Below are 10,806 nucleotides of genomic sequence, written 5' to 3' on the forward strand. Positions count from 1 at the left end.
CCTAAACACACTGCGAAATTTTATTAAATATTTATTTTCTTATTATGCGTTATAAATGACATGCTATATGTAACATAAAGTAAGATAACAGAACAATTTATGCGTTGTAACGTCTGCCCATCGAAAAAGATCTATTTTGGCAACTGTAAATTTTTCATCCTTGAGATAAAATTATCTTAGATACATCAGCATTAACAATGCTAATTTAAATAAAAAAAGAATGTCACAATGATTATTAAACTTCCGCGATACTTGCACGTTATGGTTATTCATATCTTTAGACTTTTATGTTTTTGGCCGCCGTCAACCTGTTTAGCGTCGAAATCGGAGTTGAAAAAATGCAGAAATTCCACTGCGACATCACACTACAAAATATTAAAAACAGCAAACTAGAATTCACTCGCGTAGGTCACTGGTGCTAAATTAGCAGGATTAGAAAATCTCAGTGATCTCAGAATATATAAATGTTAAATTAAGTGTTAACCTTGAATATATCAACAGCATTTGTGGAATACTTATTCAAAAAATGTATGTATATAATTCAGTGCAAAATTTTTTATTTCGTTTAAAATAAGGAAGAATCAGAATTAAAAAACACAAACAGTTAAATCATTAAAGATAAAGATTTCTAAGTATCAAGAAGTGTAAAAAGATGTTCTATATTTATATTTACTAATCTTATTTTTATAGATTGTTTAAATTTGGAATTAAAATTAGTCTTTAATAATAATTTTAATTAATATTTTTAATTAATTAAGTTTAAATATCTCTCTCTCTCTCTTTCAATAGAGTATGTATATATATATATATATATATATATAGTTTGAATTTTATTTTAAAAACTTTTAAACTATAATCTTAATATGTATTCAACTTGATCACAATATATCATTAAGCATAACAAACGTTGGACAAAGAAAGGAAAAACATAGATCATGTGAAGCATTCATGATTTAAAGTAACGTTACAAGTGATAACACGTTTTTTACGCATCATATATTTTTCAATTAGCTATCACAATTACGGTTTCTTATACAAAGCACTTTACCACAAAAGAAAAAAGTATGTAGTAACTTATCAAATTGTGTAATCCGTTTATTTAATGATACAATAATTCACTTCTTGTCTGAAAGAAATTTGTTTATCAGACAATAAATTTAAAGAATTATATTAATATGCTGTAATATATATATATGTACAAACATAATACTCTAATTGTGTATAAAAAATAATAATAAAAGAAAAATTAGCTTTTATTAAACTTTGATTTTAATTCTTTGCTAAATTAAAAAAAATATGCAAATATTACGATATACATGTTACTTTATGGACAATTGATTGTTAAACAAATGTAAACTACATAATAAATAAGATTGAATATCTGAATCAACTTAATGCGTAATAATGTGATGTAAGAACGAAATAGCATAATCTTGCAATGTCTATGCGTCCTTTTAAAATCGTTTGTAAACGTCGTGAATGCAAATTAACACGTGCGCGTCAACATGAATGGAAACGTGCTCGGTAAACGCGTGCGTATGATAGACCACCCCTATGATAACAATGGCTGTTCTCAGCAGAAAAAGCAACTTTGCACAAGTGATGTACGATTCTTTAATAAGATTGGTTTATACATACATATAGATTCAATAAGGGCAAAACCAATCACATTAAAGAATTTTATAACAGTTGCAAAGCTGCTTTTTCTGCTGAACACAGCTAAGAGTTATTACCAGCAACCATGACATACATATATAAGATAATCAAAAGGCTCAGTTGAATAAATCACAAAAATAAAACAAAATGCCAATGTAAGCCGACACAAGTTTTTGGAGGGCACTTTTTTCTTACAATTTATTTAAAATAAATAAAATGTATACGTTTCGACCTATGGTTAAGGTCCTCCTCAGAATAAGTCGAACATTGGCATCTTGTTTTATTTTTGTGATTATACATATATTTGTGTGATACACAAGATGAATAATACTTATAGTTTATATAGACAACAAATACTAAAGACTGCTTTTTAAACAAGATTCACATTAATTTTCGACAAAGAATTTTTATCATTAACTTGCAACAAACAATGTAAATTACAACGATGAGATTCAAGTGCACTAATAATGAACTACACCATATTAGAAAAATAGAATATTTGAGAAAATATGTAATTTACAGATTTTCAAAAATTTTGTTATATTATTAAGTAATTTTAGCATTGAGAATGACCTGATCGGTGTCGAAACGTTTGTATATGTATTTCTCTTAATTTTTATGTTTGTATATTAAACGTTTTTATCTATATATAACTGCGGGGCTCTTAGCCTTTCAACTTATTATTTTTAATTTAGAAAAAAATTTGCAATCGCGTGACTTTTATTATCAACGATTTAAGATGCTTTCAAAAATGATTAAGGAAGTTCTCAATTGAGGAAAACTGCTCATTAAAAAACTGCAAACTGATTATGATTTTCTCGTGAATGAGAAACACTCAACGCAAACATCATTATTTTATTCAAGAGACTTGCATATTTGTTTGCTTCACACCAACTTTAAATACTTTAAATTTGTATAACAATCAATGATAATCAGTGCCAAAGCAGAATTATCGATAGGAAATTTTATACGAAGTTTATACTTAATTTAACAATACTAGTGCAATAAGACGGATATATGAAACGATATACAATACTAAAACAAACTCAGTGATTAGTTAAGATAAGGCAATTTACGAATTTGATCTTAGCAGTGTTTATTATTATAAATCTTGATTTTTACGTTCTGACTTACACATTCATTTTATTCGCAATTCAAATAAAAAATAATAAATTTTTATGAAAAAATTTGATATAAACTTTATTTTCTTGCAAAACATGTATAATTAATAAATAATATATTAAATATATCATACAAATTTTCATATATAAAATAATATACAGATATATAAGAAATATTTAGTCTACAAACAGCATAAAAAATGTATATAAATACTTTTTAAATAATTTAAGGTTTACATTATTATTTATACATGTAATATACATATACGTATAATATAATGTGCATAATATATGTAATTTATAAACTCAATTTAAATGTAATGATTATTATACCAATTTGCATATCTCAATTGGTTACTAAAAATCTGTTACGTTTCTCTGTAGAATCTAAATTTCATAAAATCTTTATTCAGATAAAAAAAAAGAGATTCAATAATTTATTATAGTAAAAAATAAAAAAGTTTCGACTAAAAGATATATCTTCATATATTTTTTAGTAGCTATAATGTTCAGAAAATTGTCATATTATTTCTTTCTTCCTTATCGCAATTTTTTTTCTGAGATTTATTTGTATACTTATTATGCTTTATTTATAAGAATATTACTTATTAAAGTATAATAGGTTAAATTCCTAGCTTCGATATTCATTAGACACATATTTCTGAGAAAAAAAATTATTTGAAAACGTGGATATTACTACGGTATTGATGTAGTTTTTTGAAGTAGTTGTTTCACCATCTCGAGCATACAGCTACGATTTCATTTTCTTTTTACTTCAAAAATTTTTACGACAAGGGAATAGAAACAGAATGCCTTTAGGCTAAATGAGTGATGCGAGATTATGTCGCTGTAATCGATATCGATGATGTCTTGGAAATACAACGGGCAGATAATCGGCAAAACTAGCTATCATGATAATGCCGACGGGCGCGTTCAAGCTTCGTTGACTGCGATATGAGGTTAACGGGACGTCGAAAGTCAAAATTATATGTGTGCATAGTTAGCGGTGTGCTCGTGGACCGTGACAACGTGTATTAAACGATTATACGCTAAAAAAAAGAAGTTATCATTCAGTGCTACTTGTGAAAATAATATAAGAATTATAATTAAGACATCTCATATGTCTATGCTGTTACATGAAGATGCAATTACTTTCATTCTTACTTACATAAGCGGCGCCAGAATTTCGTTGTCAGTTTATATCTCTGGATACTAATTGAGTATTCGAAAATTTTCTATATCTAATTATATATAATTTAAAAGCATTTATGCCTCATTAAAATTTATTAAAATTCAGATTATGTGATAACTTGATATATATTTTCACTTAAAATATATTGTTGCTTTATTAATTATATTGTTAAAACCCAGTCGTTTAAATTTACACATCATCAGATTCACTACATAAATGCAAAAAATATTCATGTATAGTCGAAATTTTTATATGCAAGAACCTTATTTATAGAAAATATACATTAATTAGCAATTTTATACAAAAAATACAGTTTTCCTAACATAAACAAAAGAGGTTTGCTCTTGTTAAAAGATTAATTTTAGAAATTAAAATATTTTAACTACAAATATTTTTGAATATCCCCAAGTAATAATATTTTTTACGTTTGCTTATTTTTAAGGTTACTTTAATTATTACACACCTTTTTAGATAAATGATTTTAAGAAGTTTATAACCTATTTTATTAATTTTTTGTTAATAAATTACAAATTAATGTTTACTTTTTAAAAATAAGATTTTTCGAGAATATATCTCCATTGTGTGTACAAATACTTTTCGCATTTACTGTACAATTTCGTAGTTTAATCACCTTATCGCTATATGTTACAGGATATTTATTGGTATGTTCCAGCTTGCATCGCAATTAATCTTTAATCTTCAATCTTAATATTTAATAAGCAAAGGACGTTCATTCACATAAATTGATGAAGAAAAAATATATATTGCATCCTTATTTTCGTTCAAGGTAAAAGAAAATAGTACGGCTGCAAAAAAGCAAAAACAGGAAACCGGACATTGAAATTGCAGAATATTTTATTGTAATTTTTTTTTAAGTATTGCAAGGTTGTTGACTGAAAACCGGTAAAATCGTAAATTACACATAATTAATTCTGCGAATGTATAAGTTTATAACGACATTGCATGATTAATTTTATCCTGCCCAATTTGATCTCATACGCACTCCCACGAGACTGGTCAATAACTCATTTACTTATACTTATGAGTACGAGGCGTCCATTCAAAACGCGAATACTTACAGATATTAATGTAATTCAAGATTAATACGTACGGAATCTGATTAGAAAAATAATTATTTGCTGTAAAAATAATATTGTACAAAATATTTTATCTATGTAAAAACATCAGTATTCTAAAATTCGGATAACTGTAGTTGTTGTTGTTGTTCTCATTTCACATATTATTGTTACATATAAATCTTATCAGAATTGATTGTTTGCTTGGAGAAAATAGTAGAAAAAAAAAGTTTTATATTAAAAACTGTGTGGAAAAAGTTTCTTTTCTACTTTTTAAACTGTTGAGATTATAATGTTTCAATATCGTAATAAAAAAAATTAAGTACTAATTAGCAAATGTTTCTATTTAAGAGTGCATTTACGTTGAAGTGATAAACGATAAGAGCAGCGGTATTGACGAAGCAGTAAGAATCAACGCATTGATTTACATACACATATGTAAGTGTTTATATGAAAGCAGCGCAAAATGCTTATTGTTAGTAGTTAACCGGTGCGGCGATGAGTTGAAAAGCGTCGAGAAGAAAAAATTTAGATTTTTATTATAAAATGCTTTCATCGACTATACAAAACACAAACGCCGAAAAGTTAATTAGTGAAATGTTTGTGAGATCACCTTTGTGGCATCAAAGAGATAAGAATTATTATAACAAATTTACTTTGGATAAACTATGGACTAAAGTTGCTCTTAAATTTAGCACGTGTAAGTAGAAATTTTTATTTGTATTAATTATACGTAACTTGGAGACTATAGCAAATTTTTATTTAAAAATTAATTATTATTTATAATAAAATTGTAATATAACAAGGTTTAAATAGATTGCAATTTTTGAAAAACGATTTAGTCATAATAGCTAGAACCTTATTAAAAAATTTACAGGACTCGGACTTTTCACTAATCCAATGATATTTTTGTACATTATAAAGATATATAATACTATCATCACAAATATCACTATAAACACATTAAAAAAAGATAGATTTGATTAGCATTATTCACCGCTCTTATAGCTTCTAACATAGCTCCAACATAAACTCACTCTAATAAATGTTTCTAAATGATAAAACTAGGTATAATAAAAGTTTATTAGAGTCGACGCAGTTATTAGTGCTTAAGAATATACAATTACTACAAATTAAACGTACATACTGTCGATGTAAAAAATTGCTATAGCTGATGGTATGCCATGTCATCGCATCAGTAAGAACATTGGTGAAAGTAACTTTGCACAGTAGCGGTATCGTAAGTAATCAATATATAACTTCCGCACGAAGAGAATTTAAATTCAAAGTTGGCAGTTAATTTTATTTGATAAAAACGTCCAATTGTTTAAAAATTATATTTTATGACCTTATAAATATTCAATTTATGATATAATTTACACTATTATTATAATATAATAATTACAGAGACTTATACAATATATAGAATTTGACTTGATTTTACTTGTATTGGATACGTAATCAATGAAGATACGTAATAATGAAGTTCTAGAGGTGTAATTATTATTAATTAAAAACTTTTACCAGTACTCCATCATGACAATGTAAAATCCTTCGCCTACGGCAATTTTTTGCTCCAACAGTCTATACCTTTAATTTGTGATACATAATATAAATATATACATATATATGTGTGTACTACAATATATATAAATAACATGTATATACATATTTCTACGTATTAATAATCAATTAGTCGACTCCAATAGATTGTTAACCTAGTTTTTTTAGAACCTTTATTGTATGTATTTAATTTATCTAACCTTAAAATACTCGTATTCGTATTTAAAGCATACTCGACAAGTTAATCATGAGCGTTCTTAATCAACGTATATGGAAATGAGTAAACGGAATGGCCAGTAAATGGGGAAATAACATGCACACTAATTTTCCAAAAGATGACTCGCGATAAATCGCTGGAGATTCCGGTCGGGGAATCTCCCAACACGGAATCGATGAATGTTACCGGTTTGCCGCTATAGCTCAAAGTACCGGATCGTAAAAAAAAAAATCATGATACACATTGTTATTCATCATACGCGTTCAATGACGTCGGCCTGCACGAACTTGCGGGAACGGGATCGGCAAGGACGTTGTTCATGCGTTGTTCGCGGTCGAATTAATTTAACAGTGGCGATACATGCAACGTCAGCATCGAAGATTTTACAGTCAATGTCGTGAGTCGAAGATTACACTTCAATTATATTTCTATTTTCTTCAGTAGTTATATCGGAATAGTTTTTCTCTTTAAAAAACACGATGCGGAAGTATGCTGGTATGTACATGCTCGGTGCATGTACTTACTGCGCTTCGTCGCGACGTATGATTGATCCTAATTGTATAATAAGTACTATTGACCAGTTACGACTGCTTCTTGAGAAATTGCAGCATTGATTTCCTTGCCAGTAGCATCGTAAAAAGTCAACTGCAATTGGCAGAATCGTTATGTATACATAATTAAATTAAACAATTTCAGATGAAAATTTATTATGACACAAATGGTAACTGATCTTATTATGTATATTGAGCTTCAAGTATCTCATAATTCACACTTAATCACATATTATACGTGTAATAAAAACTCTATTAAATATAAACATTAATAGAAAAGCTTTGATGTTGATAATAAATTTTGACTTATCTGTTCCAATTTAAAAATATCTAACACAAATAAACACAGGATCACAAAGAAGTTTTAAGATAAACTCAAACCAAGAGAAGGTCTCTTATAAATTTTAGGTTATTGTATTCAAATTCATAAAACGTTACACGTTAAATTTTTTAAATAATTAAGAAAAATAATGAAAAAGCTGTGAAAATTGAAACATTTCAGAAAAGAGCAAAAATATGACATTAAAATACGTTTGCAAAACTGATTTAAAATATATTTTGTTAAGTTAAATAAAATGCAAAAAATAGAAAATTTTTTTGCTGTATCACACGTGCAATCGGTGATTCGATTGTCGAATTTCGAGCGGTAGTGAAAGGAACAATAGACGTCAATTAATTCTAAGCTGTTCCTCTTACTACTGATCGAGGCTAAGCCGTCGATTGCATAACACCGGAAATATTTTTTTCTATTCGTTACATTATTTAACGATTATCAAAATATATTTAAATTAGTTTTCCAATCGCATTTTAATGTCATATTTACTTTTGCTCTCTTTCTTTAAATGTTTTAATTTTCACAGATTCTTTTCTCAACACAGAGTTTCTCTCAAAAAAAAACTTTGTAATTCTATATTATATATATATATATATATATATATATATATATATATATGTGTACATTTCTTGTTAACTTTTTTGCTGCTTAGCAACCCATATATTAATATATATAAAATAGTAAAAAAGTTAACAAAAAATGTATACGTATTTAACAATTATTCTATTCCAAATAAATCACAACCCATGTGTGGACAATAGTGCTTCGGTTCGGAGCGGCATAGCCGCCCTGAACAAAAAAAATCTTAGATTAAAGCTAGAATACTATCATAACTTATTAATTTTAATTTGACAAGCAATTTAATATTACTGATCTCTAATAAGCATCTCTAAATAATTGTAAATAATAATTTATCATAAAAAATGTTACCTCAGTTGGGATTTGAATCAGGTTCTCTCGAACTCCATGAGGGCATCTTATCAATTCGATATCGTAATGTCAATGTGATATGTATGATATTATACACAATATTTATTATTCTTTAGTTTATAAAGTAAAAACACAATTTGCGCAATAGTACATAATATATAATTATGTAAAACATTAATACGTATGTAAACATGTAATTTTGTATGTATGACGTAAAATGAAGTTAAACGATGGAATAATTATTTTAGATCAACGTAAGTTAACTCATAAGTGGAATAATCGAGAGTGAATAAAATTGGAAGATAAATCACATTTTAAATTAAACTCGCAGCCACTTTTGCAATACCTCAATTTACTTCAATTTTGTAATACCTTTAATCCATCGGACTGTGGTTATATACCTAATCGTTGTACTTTCTCCAGAATAGGAGCGTTTTTGAAATTATAACATCGTCTCGTTCTTTTATATTTCAAAAGTAATACAACTAAAAGAATGTGATTTTTAAATTATTACCATGGATAAGTTACATAAAAATTACTATATCAATTGTCAGAAGTAAATTAACTAACAGATAAATAATTTCACGGTTCACACAAAATAATACTTGTGTTGATTTTAAGATTTTCAAAGAGATCATAGTACCTTGAATATATCTTCTACATGAATAATACATTTTGGGTTGTATAGTTTCTGTAATTTAAAAGAAGTAAAAAAAAATATTTTACAGAAAATATTTAGAATTTTAATGGTCAAATTGAAGAAAAAAATTGTTTTATTTTAAATTTAAATTATTTTACAATCAACATAAACATAAACTATTGATATTTATGTCATTTTTGATCAATTATTTTGGATTTGTCATAATTTTGTAGATATCAAAGATATCAAAACTATTACCTCTAAAAAAGTAGTTTTTTAAGAATTGCGAAAGGAAAAAAATGTCAAAAATAATATTTGATTATGTTTCTATTATTATACTTTTTGCTAATACATTATTTAATTATTAATAATTTTCTGTGTTAAGTTGTGAAATAATTTTTCCTCTTCTGAAAAACTTTATTTGTTAAATTGCGTTTTGAAGTAAGATAACGATTTCGTTCGAGTTTTAATTAATTGATAAAAAATAAAATTATTTTATCTTCTGTTCTTTAATTTATATCGCTTAATAAAAACGCTCTCATTGCCATAGTTTCTTAATTCGGAAGTAAAGAGCATAATATGTATATTATACTTTTCAATCATAAACAAGTCCGTATAGAATATGATTCTATCGTCGCAGGCAGAGCAAGGTCGATCTTGGTAGATTCAATAATTCCAAGAAGTGATCACGACTGCAAAGGGCAGATGGTATTATCCTGAAACACGAGCGTCTCTTGACCGCTCAATGACCTTGAGATATCGCCTCCCTCCGACCAAAAAGTCGATGATCCATTAAAATCCTATGGCTAGCGGGTACCACAAGCTCCTCGCGGTGGGGCTGCAACTTCGTGACCCGATTGGATGGCACCTGACGTGCTTACCGGTCGCCACCACCATGACGACCAGCGACAAGCGTGGTAACAAATGTAGTGGGAGCGCGATATTTTTCAAATCTGTACTGATTCGCACTGCCACTCTTGCACTGAGACGTATGCCGTACGCACCGCACCGGCACGAGGAATTGAGGTGACCTACGACAGGTGGTATAGACAAAGTCGGTCAGAAGTAGACAAAAGTTACGACTTTGAGCGACCGGCGAAGTATCGCGCAAAGTTCTTCTTGAACTGACAAAAGTTTCAAACCTGAAACATCCGTTGGAATTAAAACAATATTATTCGTCGAACAATATTATCTCAAAACGCATTGTTTTTCATATGATTTTTCAAAATCATATCGCGGATTCTTCAAACCTGAATAAGTTTTAACAAAAGTTTTGATAGTGACCGGAAAGGATCATACCCAAAGACAGCATTGTAAGATATCGGCCGCACATCGAACAGCGCGGGAGAAAGTGAAGGGTGTCTAGCCGAAGTTCGGACCAAAAATCGAGTGTTGAAATTACGCGTACACAATTGGTGGGCAACTCTAGTTGAAATTACATGGCATTACAAACCGCGACGTGAGAGCCGCAAGTTGTCATCGAGCCTGAAGTGAAGATCTGTCTTTATCGTCGGCCGTGGCCTGCC

The sequence above is a fragment of the Cyphomyrmex costatus genome, unplaced genomic scaffold (genome assembly GCF_001594065.2).
Source record: "Cyphomyrmex costatus isolate MS0001 unplaced genomic scaffold, Ccosl1.0 scaffold120, whole genome shotgun sequence".
In the NCBI taxonomy this organism is placed as follows: Eukaryota; Metazoa; Arthropoda; class Insecta; order Hymenoptera; family Formicidae; genus Cyphomyrmex; species Cyphomyrmex costatus.